The sequence below is a fragment of the Sus scrofa genome, chromosome 11 (assembly GCF_054392235.1).
Source record: "Sus scrofa isolate SSC_HxYL_T2T_F1_AM1 chromosome 11, Sscrofa_HxYL_maternal_Yorkshire_Landrace_v2.0, whole genome shotgun sequence".
Taxonomy (NCBI): domain Eukaryota; kingdom Metazoa; phylum Chordata; class Mammalia; order Artiodactyla; family Suidae; genus Sus; species Sus scrofa.
In genome coordinates this window covers 77,571,380-77,592,582 of record NC_139393.1, presented here as the reverse complement: position 1 = coordinate 77,592,582, position 21,203 = coordinate 77,571,380, and the positions used below count along the sequence as shown (strand labels likewise).

The window sequence follows — 21,203 nt, the reverse complement described above, 5'->3', positions numbered from 1 at the left end:
TCTGTGTCTACTGATGCTTTAGTATCTGACCTTTACTGCATTGCTGTAGGCGCTGTTAATTTATTATTCATCAGAGTTTGATAATATCGGTCTATCAGGCAGAAGAGTAATATTACCTCTTAAAACTGTGCACTTGCATGTTTTTTCAACGGCCCAGTTCATAGACGATTGATCAATTTTATAAGAGTTGATGTTAATATAAACTTTTTTATTTCTATTGCAAAATATGCTTGTCTGAGAGAGTTTCTTGTAAAAATTATTTTATGAAAAGAAACAGAATGAATGGGAATTCTGAAAAAGACAATTTCAGGCGAGAGTAGTCCTTTTGAAAGTAAGAATCCAAATTGTGTTAAATGTTTTGCTGAGAGAATACTTCTAATATCAAAATGTATATTGCCTTTAAATCTTAAGCCAATGTCAGTTTTGGGTTAATGGACATCAGAAGTGGAGCACTTTCCCAGCTTCTTTGAGAATATTTACTGTTTGCAAATAATTCCCGTTCAGATGTGCTATATCCACCTGTTATTATAATGCAGTTAAAATTCACTGGTGCTCCAGGTCCAAGCAATAGAGACTAAGATGAATACACTTCTTTCCACTCTCCCTTGAGCAAAAATTGGTAGTCTTAGAGCCTCAAAGAAAATGCTCTTATTTGGGTTTGTGTGTCATCTTCGTATAACTTCTTTAGAACTCTGCTGTTGTTAAATAGCATCAAAAATCTACATGTAAAATACGTACATTTTGGGTACAAACACACACGCACACACGCACCTACAACTTAAGTAGAGAAGTATTCACTGGGACCTCCCATGAAATGTGACATATTGTCTTCAGCAAATCTGGGAAATCCTGTCAAAGAAAATGAAATGCCAGCCAGCCGTGGATTCCCTTCGTGGTGAGCTTATTCTGGAACCTTCATCAGTGTTCCCTGAAGGGTGTTCCTGCTCACAGACCTGAGCCACACATTATGCAAATTGTGTTCTCTTGCGCAAGATGAATATTCCGCATATTGGGAACAAGAGCGAGCTAGAATTCCCTATCTCGCCTTCAGGAAAAATTCGATTTCAATCAATCATTTTCCAGGGGTGCCTTATTTCAGATTAACGTCAATTTCATTGATTTGACATTTGTTCTGTTATTTTTGTTTCTTCCTTTTCTCCCCGGAGTCATCTCTGAGATGCCCACAGATGATGAGATGCAGTCACTGCTGTAGCCTCTAGTTCTGTTCCTACTGATGATTTTATCACGGGTTGTGCTCTAGCGTGCGCGTTGCTCTCAGGGAAAATGTAAATGTTTTATCTCTTGGCTTCTGAGGGAGATGTTTTCTGTTGTTTTGTGATGAGGTTGCATGCATGTGCCATTTTTGTAAAGGCAGGGAATTTCACCCTAAGCATGTGTCTTGGCTTAAAATACAGGTGCTGGTTGTGTTCAGCGCAGTCTAGGAGGAGCAGAAAGAGTAGGGAGGAAGGCACTCACTGCGGGGCCGGTCCTTAGCCCCTTAAGAATGACCTTCCCGCCCAGGAATGAGATGTGTGGGCAATGCCACCTGCCCCTGGATTGTCCCGGGAACAACGTCAGGTTTATCTTCTGACCCGTCGTTTTCTGCTCTCGCCTTCCAGATTCTCCAGGGCCTTGGCTTCTGGGCCTCCCTCTTGGTGCCTTGATTCTCTGACTTGCAGATTTAGCTCTCTCCTCTTCTCATTTGTTTGTTTGTTTGTTTGTTTTCTTTTCAGCCGCCCCACAGCATATGGAGTTCCCGGGTCAAGGATCAGATTGGAGCCCCAGTTGAAACCTACACCTCAGCTGTGGCAGCCCTGGATCCTTAACCCCCTCTGCCAGGCCAGGGATCAAACCGGCATCCCTGAGCCCCCCCAAATGCAGCCGATCCCATTGGGCCGTAGCAGGAGCTCTCTTTTCTCATTTTTGACTTTTTGCTCTGAACCCGGAACCGGGTAGGGGCACTCTGTTCATCCAGCCCTCCCCTAAGCGGTCCCCTGCCCGGGCCAGGCCCTCAGAATCCTCAGCATCTTGTAGGAAAAGGATTTAGATAAAAATTAAATTGCACTTTCCAGTTTTTACTGATATTCTCTACTCTGTTTATTTCAATATAATGAAATTTGAATTTCAGATATCTCAGTACAAAAGAATATTTTCCCCCCTTCATTCCTTTCTTCCATAATTAGTTCCTGAGAACCTACTAACATAATAACATAGCACAATACAATGTAACAATTACCATAATGTATAACAATAATAGGGTTAGTATTTATATAGTACACTCTGCCTAGCACCAGTCTAAGCACTTTGCAGTCTTAGCTCATTTAATCCTCCCATCCTATTAAGCAAATACTGTTAAAATGACAATACTGATATACAGAGGAGCTTAAGGATCTGTGCAGTCACCCAGGTAGTAAATAGAGAAAATAGGATTTGAGTATTTTCACTCTGACTCATTAGCTTACAGTTTTAACTGTTTCACTGTCCTGCTTTGGTGTGCCAGACATTTTTCATAATATGGTCTGGCACCTATTCTAACACGAAGTTACAAACACAAGATGATGTAATGAAGGTCTTTCGTGAATTGTTACCTAGCGAAGAAACTTACTTTCAATTATGAGGAAGAATGATTTGAAACAGTCTGTTTCTTTTGGAGATTCTTGAATAAAACCGAAAATTTTAGAAAATTATATTTATCAGGGAAAAATTTGATATATATGCTGTTTAATATTCTTAAAACTTACCATGTAACATTTGAGCTTAAGTTTTTAAAGCCTACGTGGTTAATCCGACTAAGAAGTTTTGAACTAAGGTTGAATAGCTTCTTTAAAAGGAAAACCCCACTCAAGCTAAGATTTAAAGAAAAAAGTTAATAAAGATCTAGGGCTGGGAAATGAAGGAATCTGTTTTAAGCTTATGCTCACTTTTATTTTCTTTCAAATATAGTAAATATTTAATAAAAAGGTAACATTTATTTCACAACTGAGTATTTGCATTTTAATGGATTTTATTTTAATCTCTTGTTATAAAGAAATTAAATTTAATTTTTTGTTATCAAGAACAATGAATAGATGATTGGTACATAAGTAGGTAGAGATAGGTAAATAGTGACATAGAAGGAACAAACACATACCACTATTCTGTCAGTTTTGAAATTTCAGAAAACTATAAAGTAAATATATATACATCCATAAAATACACTTGAATTTTGTTATATTTCCCCAAACATATGCTCATGTATAATTTTATGTAGACTTGTTTTAAAAAGCTCATTTCCAGGTAAAATATTTTTTCTTCCTATTTTTAACAACCCTATCAGATAATTTTTAAAACTATGTAGGTACTTAGGATTGAAAACATAGAAATACAGATGAAAGATATACAATGTCTGCAAATATATGTGCAGTGTAATTATTAATGTAAATGCTGATAATGGGAAAATTATTACTGCGATTATTTAACAAGTTTATTTATTAGAGAATTGTCAGGAAGCTTATGTCCACTTTTAAAAGATCAGTTTAAACTAGTGTCTGATATGAGGCCACTTTCATGAAGATCTATAGATTTACGATGTAGGCAGTAAAGTATTCAGATCATTCAGAGTGAGCTCTGCTACATGAAAATCGTGCTGGGGATTTACCTTCAGGTGTATATTCCTTTATTTGTATTTCAGGAAGCAACTCTCGTAATCCCTTGCCATCCAAATAAAGATATTTAATTTGTCAGATAATTCCACCTCAAGGGGATGAAGAAAGGTACTTTGCTGGAGATGTAAATAATCACATTTCTGATGCTGAAGGCACTTGTTCCCTGTGGAATCTTTTCCTCAATGTGACAACAGTCATTTCTTTTGTGGTCATAATGATTGTAATATGTTACTGGAAGATGCCTCTCAGGAGATTTGATGTCAGATACAAGCAGTTTGCTTGAAGGTAGAACTCGGGGCGGCAAGGTCGCAGAACAGAAACTGACAAGGAAATACTTTTTTTTAAAATGGGATACTTTTTTAAAAGGATGTTTAGAAAAAAAATGCATTTTGACCAACTAAAAACTATTTATAGTGCTTTGAGGCACAGTTAAATTTTGGTGTTTTTGTTTGTTTGTTTGCTTTTGTGTCTTTTTTTTTTCTTCCAAACAACCGGTGGTTTTGAAAGACTAAGAAAATCCTCCGTAGAATGGTAAAGTTTGAATGTAAATTCTGAACGCTGAAAAAAAACCCAAAAACTTGGAATGAAAGAAAAATATCATTCATAATTTGGGCAGAGATAAAGAACAGTTGAAGACCAGATGCATTTCTGTTATAAGAGAAGAAAGGGGAAAGAGGAGAAGGAAGGAAAAAAAGTCTGATGAGACAACAAAGCCCAGCATCTTGGATCTGAGGTTAAGACTTGTGTTATCATGTCCCAGGCTCTCTGGCCCTCCTTCTGCTCATCTGCTCAAAAAAAAAAAAAAAAAAAAAAAAAGATGTTTCCCAGATACTTTAAGATAATTTAGGGTTTAAAATTCTGGTTTCAATCTGGTTGATTTTTCTCAAGGGAGAGGTAAAAAAAATAAGGTGCATAAATCATGTAAAGATTCCTCTTTGCTCTTTTATCCCAGGCTGACGTTTATGAGAATATTCTTTTCCAAATGGGGCTTTGAGTGTTTCTGTTACCCAGGCGTGTGAGGAGAAGGAAGCCCTGGTGTTCTCCTGACATTGGTGTCTCATCTCAGTCTCTCAGCCAAGGGATATGTCCCTTTTCATGCAGATTTTTAAAATGAATCCAGAAAGCCCACTGTAAACATCAAAGCTCGTAAAAATCCCCTGGCAAGATAGGGAAAATCGACCTCTAGATATTTCAGTGCAGTATGTCTGGGGGAGACTCAGGAATCTACAGTTTCATAAGGGTCCAGACCTCCTTCTACCCTCCTCCTGGTGGGTGATTCTCCAGCTGGTAGCCCAGCACAGAAAGCTGTGTTTCAGTGGCTGTTGAGGAAGCTGCTGGTAGCTGTGGATCAAAATGGTCAGAGTGGAGCTGGTAGAGAATTGCTGGACAGAGCACCCAGGCACAGAAACCAACATGGAGTAAAATAAAATACTTGGTTTTCCTCACTGCATCTACCACTAAGTTGAACTTGACAGAAATCTGAAGCAGCTCTGTCCTCTTCTTCTACGAAAGCAGTGAACTTGGGCCCCAGGCCATCTGGGCACTGAAATCCCCGTACACTGACTTCCATTCACCCAACAATTGATGCACGTTGAGTGTGTGTGTGTGTGTGTGTGTGTGTGTGTGTGTGTGTGTGTGTGTGTGTAAGGGGGGGGGAGTGAAGTATTCTTAGTATTCTTATTGAAGTATTCTTTTTTTTTTCAAGGACGTCAAATCTTACCCACTCTGAGTTTTCTGATATTACGGTTATATCTTCCAGAAATATTTTCGTGAACATCTTCCACAAGGGTGGCTCCTCTGTGCCTCCTCTGTGCCAGCAGGCATCTCTTACTTACGTGTCTTTATTTGTGTTGCTATCTCTCCTCAACTTTCCGAGAACACTAGACAGGAAATTCTCAGAGCTCCCTGCCTCCTTCTGCCATCAAGGGTACTTCTTTCTGCCCACATCTGTCCACAGCTAGCAGAACAAGCGGGGACAATGTCATTTTTCAAACTCTTGACATTTGCTCCTCTATTCCTTGCTCGAGTTTGGGCATAGAGGTGCAGCTGCTCTGTTAGTTCACAAGGTGGTATCTAATTCCCTTCAAACTCTTTCTATTCTTCCCCGGAAGTTACTCATCCAAAGGCGTACGCAGTCACTCACCCATATTTCTACACCCGTGGAATACGATGTGAGTTCTTTGCTCATCCCTGACACTCATTCTGTCTCTGAATAACATCTCTGGACATCCATCTTCAGGAAACTATATATCTATAAACTATCACTATTTATCTCATTGCTGGTAGGGTGCCCTAGCCAAGGCTCCCAGTGTTTTCTTTTTTTCTTTAGGTACCAGCCAATGCCTGAGATTAATCCAGTAGTCTGAGCTACAGTTATTGTCACGGGTCATCAGTACCCACTGCAGGTGAGCCAAGGGCCTCAGTAGCATCTGATGGCTGCTTATCCTGGGGACCAGCCATTCGTTCTCTGATATGACCCCCTAGGAGAAGGGAAGCAGAACTATTACTGAGCTGGTTACATGGAGGTACCCCTTTCAGAATGGACGTTCTTCTATCTTTCATCCTTCATTCTTCATCCCTCTGAGTGGGTCAGTTTGTTTGTCTTAAAAGGTGTATTAAATTTGAGATGATTGTTAATGTCTTTGCTATTCTAACAATCTATGACTCTATATGCGTGTACAAACAATATCTAACACCTTTTGAGAATGTATATATGTATAACATATACGTGTGCATATATATGTATATATCGTTTGTATATAATCTGTGTTTTTCAGTGGAATTACACGTTGTGCTTAAAGTACACATACATTTATTCACATGGATATACTTCTGATCAGAATGTTTCCGTTTCTTTTTACGAAATGTTAAATAATGGTTTTTAAATTTACATCTATTCTACAGATTTACTTGCTATAATTAAGATATATTTCTTTTTTATTAAGTTTTCTTTTGGTCTCTTCCACATTATGACTCAGTTGGTTATATCATCTAGGCCAAAATGGCTATTATCCTTTCTTGGTATGTTGGATAAGATAAATTCTAGTAATAAGGACGCACGTACGGTACTTGGGTTGATTTTCCTCCAGTATTGGTATAATTCTCATGACCCTGAATACTGACGCGTAGAATACGACTGATTATGACAAAGGCAAGAATGCCATTATTCTACTTGAAAAAGACAATTTAGAAACAAATACAAACGGCAGACTACGTATAACTAATTTTAAGCAGTCTTTGGACAAAAGGAAAATATGAAACATCCTATTTTTCTGTTGTTAGGTTGATGGTAGGCTATAAAAATAAATTCATGTACTTGTTCATTCAACCAATATTATTGTACACCTTTCATTTACAGCTCTTGTGCTCTATGTGCTGGACTTAAGATGCAGAAAATGACAGATTTAAAAATAAATAAACAAAAGTCTCTGAAGTCCACTAGATACAAGGAAATCATTTGGAGGGCATTTGGCTAGATGAATTCTAAGAACCTTTTTTCCTGCCTTTTCTCAGAATTTGATTCCATGATTATGTCTGTACATTTCCTATCATTTCTTCAATAGTTATGGATATGTAGGAAGTCTTCAATCTTTAATTCTTGATTGCTTATTGTTAAAGCGGAATCAGTTTCGCCAGCAAATTTTATTAATCTATTCCTTGAGTGTCTTCTGTGTTCACGATATTTATTATGCATGCCATTTATCTTTTTTCTCCATGAAAAACATTAAGCATCAGCAAAGAAGATATGAGTCTGTTTATTTCTCAAGTTAGAATTGCAGAAAAGCACTTATTTACACATTTCCTTTCCTGAAAGGGCATGATAAACCCACAGAGGCAGAACTCAGAGATGCAGAATCTGATTCTAACATGGTCATATTTGCATTCATGAGGTGAGGGGTAATGCTGTCTTCACCTTAAAACAGAATCTCGGGGCAAAAAGGTAAGCCCTGATTTCTAGTAAATGTCGCGACCATTCAAACTCCAACAATTGAAAGCAAGAACATGAATAATAATAATTAGAGAAAGTACTTTCTTTGCAATTTTATTCTACTTTTCTCTTGGGTGAAAACTATAAAATACTAGAGATAGTGATAAAATGCAGGTTAGATCTAAATGGTTCAATCTTTAAAAATCTATGTTTGTAGAGGATGGATGGTAGGTGGTAGATGGTGAAAGGAATTTTTATGAGTAAGGACGTTCAAAGATTACCTGAAAAGTTGAGTCCTAAATCAATAGATAATGGTGGTGAATAAACAGCCTCTTCGCTTTCATCCGACACACCATGAAAAAAAAATTGGAAGAAAATCAATTATTTATATAAAGCATTTTTAAATTATATTTTATTTATATTACCATATGATGAATGACAAATCAGCTCTAACAATAAACCAGCAATTAATAGCTACTAAAATTGGGGGCAAGGTTGTGTTTCTTTAAAAATTGTTTGCCTATGTGAGAGGCCTTATGATTGAACTTGCGACACACCGTCTACCCAAGTGGAGTTGATGGATTTTAATTCTGAGAATATATTTTACTTTTAGAGAATTCTCCTTCCTATTTCTGGGAATGGAGTTGTATGTGAGCTCTGAGAAACATTGAACCGTGAGTTCATGGCGGGCTCTGAACAGAAACTGGATGTTTCCTCTCAGTTTCCTCAGTGCAGCCCATTTCTTAGTAATTTACATTCCATTTCTTACCACTTGGGAATTGACAAGAAAAGTAATTTATGAAATCATTCATAAAGGAGTTCCCTTTGTGGCGCAGCGGAAACGAATCTGACTAGGAACCATGAGGTTGCAGGTTCGATCCCTGGCCTTACTCAGTGGGTTAAGGATCCAGCCTTGCCATGAGCTGTGGTGTGGTAGCAGACACAGCTTGGATCCCGCGTTGCTGTGGCTGTGGTGTAGGCTGGTGTCTACAGCTCGGATTCTACTGCTAGGCTGGGAACCTCTATATGAATAAAATAATTCATAAAAATATGACACTTTTGTTCGATTATAAGAACCATTATTTTTTTTAAAAAATGGCTGTTTTTCTTCCCCTTATTAACTAGAATGGTCAAAATTCTTCCTTTTAGGGTAATTTTCCTTGTTTCCTCTTCTTTATGCTGTTTGTTTCCACTGATTTTAGAGCTACAGTACAATTGAAAGAATAATGACCATTTATTTGACTTAAAATATTGACCGCATTTTCTTTCTAATTTTACTTGTCAATCAATATTGATCCAACGCATGCTAGAACCCAGAGAAACAATGTTAAAAAAAAAGCAGACATGAGCCCTGGCCCCGTGGAACTCAGAGCTTCTATATATGTAAGCTCCATGTGCAGTGTATTTTAACTTTGAATTATTTCTCCACGTGATGGAAGGGTGTGTTGTGCTCTGAGCTACTCAGGGTTTCACTGAATGTTGGTTATTTGTCTTAAGGAAGGCGATGTATTCAGTTTGGAATGCAAGTTCATGAACAGGTACAAAATGTACTTCTCAGTAAGGACACAGTCGATCTCTTGAGGGTTTTATTTTGAGTTAGATATTGGTTTAAAGAGCTGACAGCTATACAAAATGAAGAGAGATGAGTCATTTGTTAATAGGCGCATCCCAGCCCATGCGAAGGCTTCATAATTGGTTGTGATTTGCTGCCCTGGTAGAGGAACAGCCTGAATGGGACCAAGGTATCTTTGAGTGGCTTTGGAAATTGCTGCATCTCTGACAAGGTGGAGATATTTTATTGGGTTATTATTCCTGGGTCCAAGCCACTCTTTAGTGGCAATAATGATATGGACAAACAGGAAATGTTATTCTACTTCACTCTTACGCTGATACAAATGGTCCCTAAAGTTCCTAGTCTGGCAAACCCTGAGTACTGGTGTGTGTCCTGAGAGGAGAAGCTTTTACTGAAATTCGCTGTGAATGCCCTTCGCGAGGGCTTCCTGACAAAGGGTTAATCTTCAGCAACTCCCCAGGTATGTTAACTTCTCCAGTTAACTCATTGGTCTCCCTGCTTTGAACCCTCGGCAACGTTGTTTCCACCATCTAAACCTTAGAATGAATGCGTAAGAGGTCCTTGTCATGGCAAGTTATTTCCTATAGTGAGTGAAATTCTGTTAAGGTTCAAGTGTGTTGGTTTCCTGGGCTGTGCTTGAGAATGGCTTTGAAAGAAGCAATATTTTCTTGCTTGCAGATAGTAAAGAGTAAAATTATGGCATTAAGATACATTACTGTGAGAGTTGTGTATTTATTGTGGTGTGAGAACAACTGTTTTTATTGGAAGAGAAGCTAAATGGTCACCAGGTAAAGATGCAGATTCGTTTGCAAGGACCTCCTTTGTGATCTCTGCTTTTTACTCCTAGGATTTTTGCTTTGTGTTCAATGGTAAAATGATGGTAAAAATTGTATGACTTTGGAAGAAATAATGGCTGCATTATTAATTATTCATATACTGTCATTTAATTTTTTGTTTTCTATCCTATAACCATCAATTAATGTTATCAATAGAAGCAGTGGAAGGTTTTGTGTGAAGAACTTGCAATCTAAATAATTCTACCCGCCATTTAATGATAGCCAGGGTACCTAACTCCTACATGGGTTTTATTCCAATTTTAATTAGAATTCTGTATTTCTAACAATATTAATAACAGAAAAATCAACTTTTAAACTGTTCAAAAGTTCTATAGACAACTTTTTATCTAGAGACAAGGAAAGAGGCACTCCCTTAATGTTTATGGAGAATAAACTCTAATGTGAAATATATTAAAACAAGAGAGGCAATTATTAAGAAATTGTTCCGCAGGTGCCATAAATGGGTTAACTATTTTTCTAAGGCAGTTTGAGTCCTTAAAAGACTGTTTTATAGACTTAGCAAAGCCAAATGTGTACCCAGGAGAAATAGCAGTGAGCCTTTATTTAATTTAAAATTTCATTACATGAGAGGGTTTGCACATTGAAATGGGTAGACAGAAGAATTGCCTTGGGCAATTGCTCCCCTGAGTTTATCTTTAAAAAAATCAAATAACCTTGTAGCAATTTGAATACAGACAAAGTTTTATTAATTTTAATGCATCATTTATGCAATAACAATAACCAAAAAAAAAAAAAGAGGAAAAGAAATCATGTCAGTAATATGTGATTGCTTAAAAGCACAGGGTGTTCAGCCATGCTTTGGTTCTCTGAGCCATGAAAGCCAGTCCAGATTTTATTATTTTATTCTTGATGGTCGGTCTTTGGGACCAATTAGAAATTCCTCAGACTCATTAAGCCATTAACTACCAAGACCACAATATCATGTTATTTAAAACTTTAATGAATAATAACTTCATTAGACATTATGTTTCTGATATGACCAGGGGAAAATACAGAATGTGGTACCTTGTAGCACTTACTGTCAATTATCTAATATCCCAGTCATTTGTTTAACAAGAAACTTGCCCCAGGGTGTGCTGAAATACTGAGTAGCTGGCAGATTGCTGTGTACTAATTGATCCAAGAGTTGCATGTTCAAATTACCTTAATCATTCTGTTCAATTCTTCATTGTGTATTCTATTGATGTCAGGGTTCTACATAGAAGCATTTTATGCTTTAAATTTTTTTTTTACCCTGAAAAAAAGTAGTAGAATTACGTGATCGGTTACTTGAGGTGATTTTATATTTGAGGTAGTGATGGTGAGAGCAGCAAGATAAAGCTGTAGAAACATAATTCCCAAGGAGGAGACTTCGGAGCCCCAGAGTTTTAATGTATTAATGAACCAATCTTGTTAATTCCACTTCACAGTGAGTTTTTCAAGGATAACTCAATAACCTGAAGGGTTCACTCCATGATACCTGAGGGTGTTACCATAGGGAAAAAGTAGAATTATTGCAGTAGGGGCACTGTGGTGTGTGGTGTGTGTGTATTTGCATATGATTGTCTATAACCATAAACTCTTTTTCCACACCATGGAAAGGGCACACACATAGAAATTAGCATTCTGATATGTAAATGTAGGTGCTTTCTCTTAATTATCATGTAGGCATTTTTCTGAATACTCATTGTGAAGTACTATCAACATAAAGTCCACCTTTAGGGAGCGTGTACAGGATTTATAATGCACAACTCGGTTACTTTTAATTCTTCATGGGAAAATGTGTTATATAATTCATTACTTTTAATTCTTCATGGGAAAATGTGTTATATAATTCATTTCTCAGGTGGACAACAGAGGGGGAATGGGTAGGTGGACATGTATAAAGAGAGGAGAAAATTTCCAGCTCAGAAGACTGAATGAAGGCTGGCAATGCCCACCAGCAGTAATTGAAGCCTTCAGGCTCTCAGGGTAACCTTGAGACTTCTGAATGACTTTTTGAAATGCTTTCCAAGAAATAGGTGGAACACTCAATCATGTTTTCTTTCATCTTCAGATATTGGGATTGTGTTCTGGCAGAATGATGGTAACTAATTACACAAGGTCAGCAGACATCGCCATGCCTGTGGTAGACACATTGCAAACAAGTCAGACTTCCCCAGCTGTGCAGTTGGCCCGGTGGGCACAGGGCCAGCCATGGCATTCTCCTTCTGACACAGAGAGATTCCAGTGAGCTTCCAGTGTGGAGACCCTGGCTTGGCTTATCTTGTCCCAGGATCTCTCTTCCAAATTTTAAAAAGACTGAAATTATGATATCTGCAAAGGGCATTTCTATATACATACTTATTGTATATAGAACTCAAACAGAGATCACAGTTAAATCCATGATTCTTCAGAATAATGCTCACACAGTATCAATACTTATAAGAGATCTGCAGGAATGGTTTTCTAAGTTTCATAAAGTCTACTGAGTTTTAAAGAGAATGAAACACCTTTCTCAGGTAGTTTTCCAATTATTAAAGCAACAAGCTCATAGGAAAGAAAATCTGGAGCTTTATAAAAAAAAAAAACCTTTTTTTTTCTTTTCTTTCTTTTTTTTTTTTTTTTTTTTTAAGATTTACAGCTCAGTTCACTTCATTGGTAGACCTCAGGGTTTCTTTATCTCATGTCTACAATTGTTATTACTGTCTTTCTCTTAATGTCAAATTGCTTTCATTCTGTCACTGAAATGACCTAGAAACAATCCTGTGAAAGTATATCCTGTAAAATGGCATTTCCTTGTCATCATGCTATGTCTTAAAACAAGATAAAATGTCAATCTAGTATAAGTAAGTGCATAATAAAAATAAACAGTTTATGCCTGATTCTAAGGGGAACTTGTTCCTGCTTCATAAATGTGTTTACTTGAACACTGAATTTATTCATTCTGAAGGTTTTATGGTTTCTAAACACAGAGTATAGCTTCAGTTTGATTGGTATTTAGTAAAACTTTTATTTGAACTTGCAGTAACATGTACCTTAAGGGCTCTTTTAACACCTTTTTGGAAAGGACAGACTGGAAAGGTACATGTATTTTTATCACATTAATAAGTTTTAAAATATAATTTATTTAATTATGATGCATTTCTGGGTCTCCAAACAGTGATCTTCAGTTAAAAAGTTAATCATATTTCTACTCATATTTGTATGAGAGAAATAACAACACTGCAAGGAGAACACTAGCATTCAAGGTGCTGATACGTTATATATATTAGGAGAAAAATATTTCATCCATATTTAGCTGTGAGGTTGGTTTCAGTCTGTTTTCCATTGAACATGTATAATTCTGTAATAACGAAGAAGTATATAATTATTGGAGTTCCCCATTATGGAATTATACACTGACCTACCAGGTTAAGGACCCCACATAGTGTCCTTGAGGAGGCAGGTTCCATCCCTGGCCTAGCTCAGTAAGTTAAAGATCCAGCGTTACCACAAGCTGCAGTGTAGGTCGCAGATGCAGCTCCATCTGACTCTGCTGTGGCTGTGGCATTGCTGTGGCTGTGGCATAAGCCTCAGCTGTAGCTCCAATTTCACTGTTAGCTTGGGAACTTCCATTTGCCTCAGGTACACACACCCCACCAAAAAAAAAAAAAAAAAAGAAAGTATATAATTATTTTATCCTATTTAATGTATGTGTAACAATCGGGGATTTCTGGATATCCAGATTGCCGAGGTGAATGAAAAGCTAATGTTTTCTTTGTCAAAAATGCTGAAAAAAATTAAAGGGAAGGACGTAGCAGCTCTACTCCCTTCAAGTTGGAAGAGTTTGTATTGCCCCAATCATAACATTTCAGTCTATTTCCATTTTCCTTCCTCCTAAGACCCTTGATGAGATTGCTTGTTGTGCAGTTAGTCTTTGTGCAAATTTCTACTTCTATATTCTTCACTAGTGATTGTCCAGATCCTGATAAGTTTTTTGGTTTTTGTTTTTTGTTTGGTTTTTTTTTTTTTTTTGTCCTTTTGCCATTTCTTGGGCCGCTCCTGTGGCATATGGAAGTTCCCAGGCTAGGGGTCTAATCGGAGCTATAGCCGCTGGCCTACACCAGAGCCATAGCAACGGGGGATCCGAGCCACGTCTGCAACCTACACCATAGTTCACGGCAACGCCGGATCCTTGACCCACTGAGCAAGGGCAGGGATCAAATCCGCAACCTCATGGTTCCTAGTCAGATTCGTTAACCACTGAGCCACAACGGGAACTCCAGATCCTGATAAGTTTTTTAAACAATCATAATATTCACAGGAGAAATAAAGACACTACTTCTGATTATGTTTAAATTGTTCTTCTTGGACCATGTAATTTATTTTTAATGTCCTTTCTAAAAAATACTTTGCTTTTGTCCTGGGTATCAGGTTTGCACTATTAATGAATTGTGTACACTTGGCAAATAAATTAGACACAACTCCTGTTAGATCAAGCTGCTGTCCACAGGATTTCAAGAGAGCAGCCCAGAGCACTATAGGGAAATGCTGGAAAGACACTCCCGGTTGCAAGCTGACCAGCTTGTTTGCAGGTTGACCAGACATTCCCGCCTCTCTGAGCTCTTTTATAATTATACACTGACCTCTGCCACCAGCATCGCCCCCATGCGAGACCATCAGGACTCTTTGCCCTGGAATTCAAAGCTTTCTGCCACCCTAAACTTGGAAGCCTTCCTGATGCATGACCCCTGCACCCACCACCTCCTCAAACAAGGAGAAATCTTTTTCTTCTTTAAACACCCATTTATGTTACTTGTACCTCACTAACGGCTCTGATGCCATTTTTCTTTGCTTTGAGACAGTTGTTTCGAAGCCTCCAATTTTGTCCAGTTACCTTTAAAAGGTCACTTTCTTTTTCATCCTTGATTTCTCTTCTGTCTCTCTCAGCATGCCTGCGCCGTCGTTTCGCTCTTTCCCTGCCTCTGTATCATGGCCCTCACCACTCCCTCCCAATCATGATTCGTTTCTGCCACTGGATGTTTTCAATCGTTCACCTGTACATGTGTCTTTGTAAATGGCCATTTTAGAGTCTGTTCTTTTCCATGCCAGCAGCAGCTTCCCCTATCCAGCTGTTCCAGTCAGAGGAATTGTTCCCCAAGTTTTCCTATCAGATTAGAGCTGTTTTATTTGTTGTTTTATAAGTCACATGCACATAAAGACTTATTAAGCAAAACACTTAAGATCTTCTATTAGTAATACTTTCAACATGCTCAGTTTATGAAAGCCGTTATGATGATTATTGAAAAGCTCAACATATCTAAATGTCCATTGACTTTAAATTTTTTTGGCCACCCCTGGGGCATACGGAAGTTCCTGGGCCAGGGATTGAACTTGCACCATAGCAGTGACCCTAGCCAGAGCAATGACAACACCAGATCCTTAACCCACTACACCACCAGGGAGAACCCGACTACATTTTTAAAGAAATTTTGGTTTCACCAAGTAAGATTGTATTAGCGACAAGTTCGATAGCAATTGTTCTTATCCCAGACATTTAAAAATATCACTAAACCCTAAAATATCATATTTATTACTGCATAAGGAATTTCCTTGTAATTTTCCCCTATCTTCTGCTTTGCTGCATTACATGAAGTTTGCAAAGTACTAGCAGACATCTGGTGATAAGGACTTCAGAAGACCAGTTCTGAAGACAAGGCTGAGAGTTCATATTTTAGGTAGATCATACAGATCTTCCATCATCCTGCTAAATGCTAGAGAGAATCAACCCAACAAAGATTTGTTTTTTCTTGATTTAAGTCCATTCCTGTAAATGTCTACAGTGTCAGAGGAGGTGGGAATGTTGGCACCTGCAGTACCGTCTTCCAGATTGCCAGCATCATACCTCTGCTCAGAGTTAATTGTGTTGGATTTGCTAAGGTACGTTCAAGTACACCGATGTACCTCCCTGGAAGTATTTCCCAAGCAAATAGCCTCACATGATTTAGGGAACGTTTATTCTTCCTGAAACAAGTCAGCGAGGATGTGCATTGAGAATTATGTAATGGTTAAATGCTATCACTCAGTGTTTGGGAATTGTAACAGGGAAGAAGCCTAGCTGTGATACCTACGCTAAGCGCAGAGTACCATGTGTTATAAAATGGATAGTTCTGTTCTGCCACAGCGCAAAGAATAAAAAGCAAAGGTAACTCAGACACACAGCAAGAGATAAGAACTGACACATGTTGAATAAAAGGCTTAGAACATGTAAATATGTGGTTATAATGACAAATGAGCTTTCGTTATATGTCCTTTATTCAACAGGACTCCAAAGCAAAACTGTTTCTATGGAAAGGGACGTTTTCATGCATGGTCTTCAAGCTAGTTTCAAGGAATGATGTCCTTTAGTGAGGATGAGAGTGGACACAATATTTTGAGACAGTGAGGATGTGTGGGTGACATAAATGTCACAAATCACCAATTACAGTAGTCTTGCTATGTATCTGTTTTTCCTAGTTTTAATAAATGGTCTTCAGTTGGCAGCAGTTAAGTGGTCTTCTTTCTATGACTTATTTGTCATGGTTTTAAGAATGCTGTGTTTTAATGGCTTCAGTTTGCATCCTGGAGTTTGTGGTGGTAGACTTAGAAGACACACAAAATGATTGTCATGGTTGAAAGAGCTTAGACCTTTAAAATTCACCATCTCTGTATATCCACGTAATTTCTATTATGTTCCTGTCTTGTCTATGGCAGACCGTTGCAATAGGACACTATAGGTTAGTTTAAAATTCTTGTATTAGGGTCCTTTCTTATAACAATTCAGAAAGTATAGGTATAGGTAACTGACATTTATTTTTATGTTCTGTGTTCTTATTCTAAGTCCCGTGGAGTTTGAGAGAGCCCTTTTTCACATGAAGTTTACTCTCTCTCAATATCCTCCTCTTCCCCCACACCCGAAAAGCCACTTGTCATTTCCTGTACCATGACAACATATATATTGGGACAAAAGTCACCTCCACTGAGCCTCCTGAAGCCCATTCATTCAATCATTATATCTTCCCTACTCACTTACGTCTAGATAAGTAATCCTTTTGTTCCTTATTATATTTCATTGTAAGGATTTGTGGACAGTGCCATCTGCTCCTACAACTAGAGTTGAACTATTTAAGTACATATCATTCAGCTGTGTGGGTAGCAGCAGATTCTACATGACTTAAACAAAGTCCCCCGCACAGGTGGTGACGAACACGTGAGCATGTGCCCAGAATGAGCATTGGTCGGGGATGTTGATCTACTTTCCTTCTATCAGATTCAGCTCATGACATAAATATCTACACAGTGACTACAATCCACTGGACAACATACGTAGCAAGAAGAATCTGTAATATACATTGGCCTCCGAATGCAAGCCTCCTGGTACACAATGAGGAGGACGGAAGAGTGACTGGTGTTAATGCTGGAGGAAAAACTGGTCCTGTTGAATATATTGAAATGGTATGTTAACCTCCCAAGGTGTTATAGCCCTGATGGGTGTTCAAGAGGAAATTGAGTTAAATTTGCTTTCTGCCTTGCCTGCTAATTTCAGACCCAGCTCATGCTTAGTTCCAGATTCCACTCTGTTGTACATCCAGTGTATCACAGGGGCATAATACCTATTGGCTGTTGAAAGCCTCGGTTCTGCATCTGTCTCCATGTGGGAAGACCACCTGTCTCAGTTTGCCCCAGGCAGTTCGGGTTCACGCAAGTTATTCCGGTATCAACATTAATACTGCTCTCTTTTAGTCTTTGAGGTATGTGAGTTTACAGGATACAATTCATGGTCACTTTAAGTGTGATTGTATTTGAAATTGCTTTTGTAATTTGAGTCTTGGCATGCATGAGGTGCTAGAAGTGAACAAAGCTTCAGTCAGAAGAATCACTTCAGCTAAGACTTGCCGGACGATGCTCATTGCTCTTCGAGCCACACTGGTCAAGACCTGCCTACTTGACCACTTTCTCTCCTCACATGGTCTCCTCCTTCCACGAGGGAAAGGTGAGCACTATTGCCTTTCTCGTGCGTAATGCTGAAAGAATGCTCGTGTACAGCCCTTGTCCTTCCATGGAGCACTTTAACCGTCTCCTGTGTGGTCATCCAGGAGCATTGACTCTTTGGCCTCCTGAAGATGTGCTGACGTTTATTCATCCATCCTGTCTTCTGAGTCTGGATTGGGCTTAATCGAATTTATCGGTATCCCTGCCCGGTGGGGTTCTGTGTCCAGCAGCAACTTTATTGCTCCATTTCTTACCATTTGTAAAACTCATATTTCACAGGTAATAACATTGACAAGTAAAGCTTAACCTTATAAAAAAGAATGGCTTATGTGCTAGCAAGAAGGGAGGGAAGTACCGAATATACTCTCAAGATGACAAGAGTATGCAGAAAGGAGAGGAGACCCAAAGGCGAAAGGAGGGTGGCCAGAAGAGCCACCCCTGCCTGGGCAGGAGGAATTCGGCGCCCGGCAGGGCTTAACTGCTTTTTTCCAATCACTTTGTATCCAAGGTTCCCCAGAAAAGGTGGAATGTAATCCTAAGACTATACCCAAAGAGCAATCAACTCTGTTGCTAAGTTACCATAAACAGATCATAATGTTAACAAAGAAAACTTGGAATATGAAAAAATGGTTGTGCATTTAACTGTATGCACACTTGGTAAAGAGGTAGTTTGCACCAGTGACTATAGTGCGTATGCTTTTCACACACACACACAAAATATATTCCTGGAATCTGCTATAGAAAAAGGTGGGAGGTTCAGAGGAGACCTGGAGGAAGCAAACATTCTATGTTTGTGACTCACAGGCACTCAGGTGATCAGAATATCTGCTGGTCCAACATAGAGTCTGACATTTAATTTAGAGAGAGAAGTAGCAAAAATGATTGTGTGAGCTACACAAAAAGGGGTCGTGGGAACACGGCCACCTTGCAGCCGCAGTTGGGTGATCATTGATTTCCTAGCGGCTCATTCTAGGAACACCTTTCCCCTTCCCAGCGCTCAGTAAATGCTGGCCTCTGCCTTCTTTCTCTGGACACTTGTCTTGCTACTAATCTTGAGTGTCATGATTTCATGGGAAGAGGCTCAATTTGTTTAAGTTTGACATGATAGGATTTTGCACTGTGTATGCTTAAAAGTAAATAGTATGTGTGCTTAATAATGAATTATTTTGTAAAAAAACCTGTGAGCTAAAATCTAACTTAAAATGGTCTAACTCAGAATTCCTTTAACTTGGAAAGCAGTGCTAGATGATGGAAGAAAACATATGGTGTGTACATATATCGAACGTGTGTCCTCATGGATACAAGTCGGGTTCCTTACCCGCTTAGCCACAACGGGAACTCACATCTATAGTTTTGATTTCTTGAAACTAGTCTGAGACTCCATGGGATTATCTTACTCAGTTCAGTCAGGGGCCCTTTGGGTATTTTCTGGTAAACCACTATCCCCATAGACCACACCCACAGTGTATTCTTAGTGGATAACATAACGCACAGGGACAAGATAATAAAATAAGCAATGTTAATGTCCTTTTCCTTATCATCAGTCTTTTTTTGTGTAATGCCACACAAAATAGTCTTGGGGAGTTCCTGTCATGGCTCAGTGGAAATGAATCTGACCAGCATCCATGAGGACACCTGGCCTCGCTCAGTGGGTTAAGGATCCGGCGTGGCCATGAGCTGTGGTGTAAGTCACAGACGTGGCTCAGATCTGATGTTGCTGTGGCTGTGATGTAGGCCTGTGGCTACAGCTCCGATTTGACCCCTAGCCTGGGAACCTCCAGATGCCTCAGGTGCGGCCCTAAAAAAAAAAAAGAATGGTTTTGAAATCAAAGACTAACTTTCTGATGGCAAAGATAACAAATACCAGTGGGATGCAGTGTCTCTACATATTACTCAGACTTTCTGATCTCCTAGTGTCTGTGCTGAAAAATATAATTAATCTATGATTTTTACCCAGTAGGACTTTTCTGATTGAGGCCCATACTTGAAATTGTGAACAGCCCCACACAGGAAATTGTAGGCACCTTATTACATGGAAATCCAGATGATAATTGCCCTGTTAATAAAATATTTGTATATGGAGTTCCCATCATGGCTCAGTGGAATAAGAACTGACATAGTGTTGGTGAGGATGTAAGGTCTGTCCCTGGCCTCGATAAGTCAGTTCAGGATCTGGCGTTGCTGCAAGCTGTGGTGCAGGCTGCAGATGTGGCTCAGATCCCACATTGCTGTGGCTGTGGTGTAGACTGGCAGCAGCAGCTCTGATTCAGCCCCAAGCCTGGGAACTTCCATATCCCGCAGATGTGGCTCTAAAATATACAGACACACACACACACACACACACACACACGGGAACTCACATCTGTGTATCTGTCTCTTATCTAGAGGTAAAAAAATTTAAAACTATTGAACTATGGTTAGAATGGTTATTAAAGCAGAAAAGCACATATTCTTGATTGTCTTTGGATATAGATAGGCTTGAAAAGTTAAGGTTACGACAAGAGAAATGTATAAGGCATTTAGAGAAAAATGCTGTGCGATTACCTGTGTGTTTTTAAGCAAATATTTATCTGATCATTACATGCATGTAAAACACTGCATTTGCTACTTTGCATGAAAGACATAAGTACAGACAGCAAAATATTTGACTTAAATCCATGACTTCTGTCAGTGCTGTTTCAATAATACCCATCTGTACATCTTTTAAGTATCAATTTATAAATGTACACTTATACATGTGTATCTGTATTCACCTAATGGAGTCAGTCAACTTACTAGAAAGTATATCATTATATTAGTAGGTTAAGAGAGTTATTATACTTCACTGAAAAGATGTTCATGAATATTTTTAAATTGTGAGGGAAATTAAATAATTGACACTTAAGATGCCTATTTAAAGTAATTGAGAAATAAGAAAAAGCTGCCTTCAAGCAGTGAAATAAGAGACAAGAAATTATGAATTGCTTATCCATGAAGTATTTTAAAATTTCTACATTATATCTACAGACACACACGCACACACACGCACACACACACACAATGACTGCAGTAATTTTTGTGGAATTGAACAGAATAAACTAAAGGAACTGCCCATCATTCCACAATTTAAAACAAATTTAGAATCTTTTTCAGGTAGATGTGGAAAGTCTTTCTTCTATAAGTAAAACCAGATTCAGAATATCAACAGGAATCCACTTTACCTTGGAGTTAACTGAACTGGTATTTACATT

At 38.6% G+C, this 21,203-nt stretch overlaps 1 protein-coding gene across 7 annotated transcripts in view; it reads left to right on the top strand.

Annotated features, from left to right (window-relative positions):
- Positions 1–21,203, top strand: part of FGF14 (fibroblast growth factor 14) — a 613,169-nt gene that overhangs the window by 488,291 nt on the left and 103,675 nt on the right. The gene's annotated exons all lie outside the window — the stretch shown is intronic.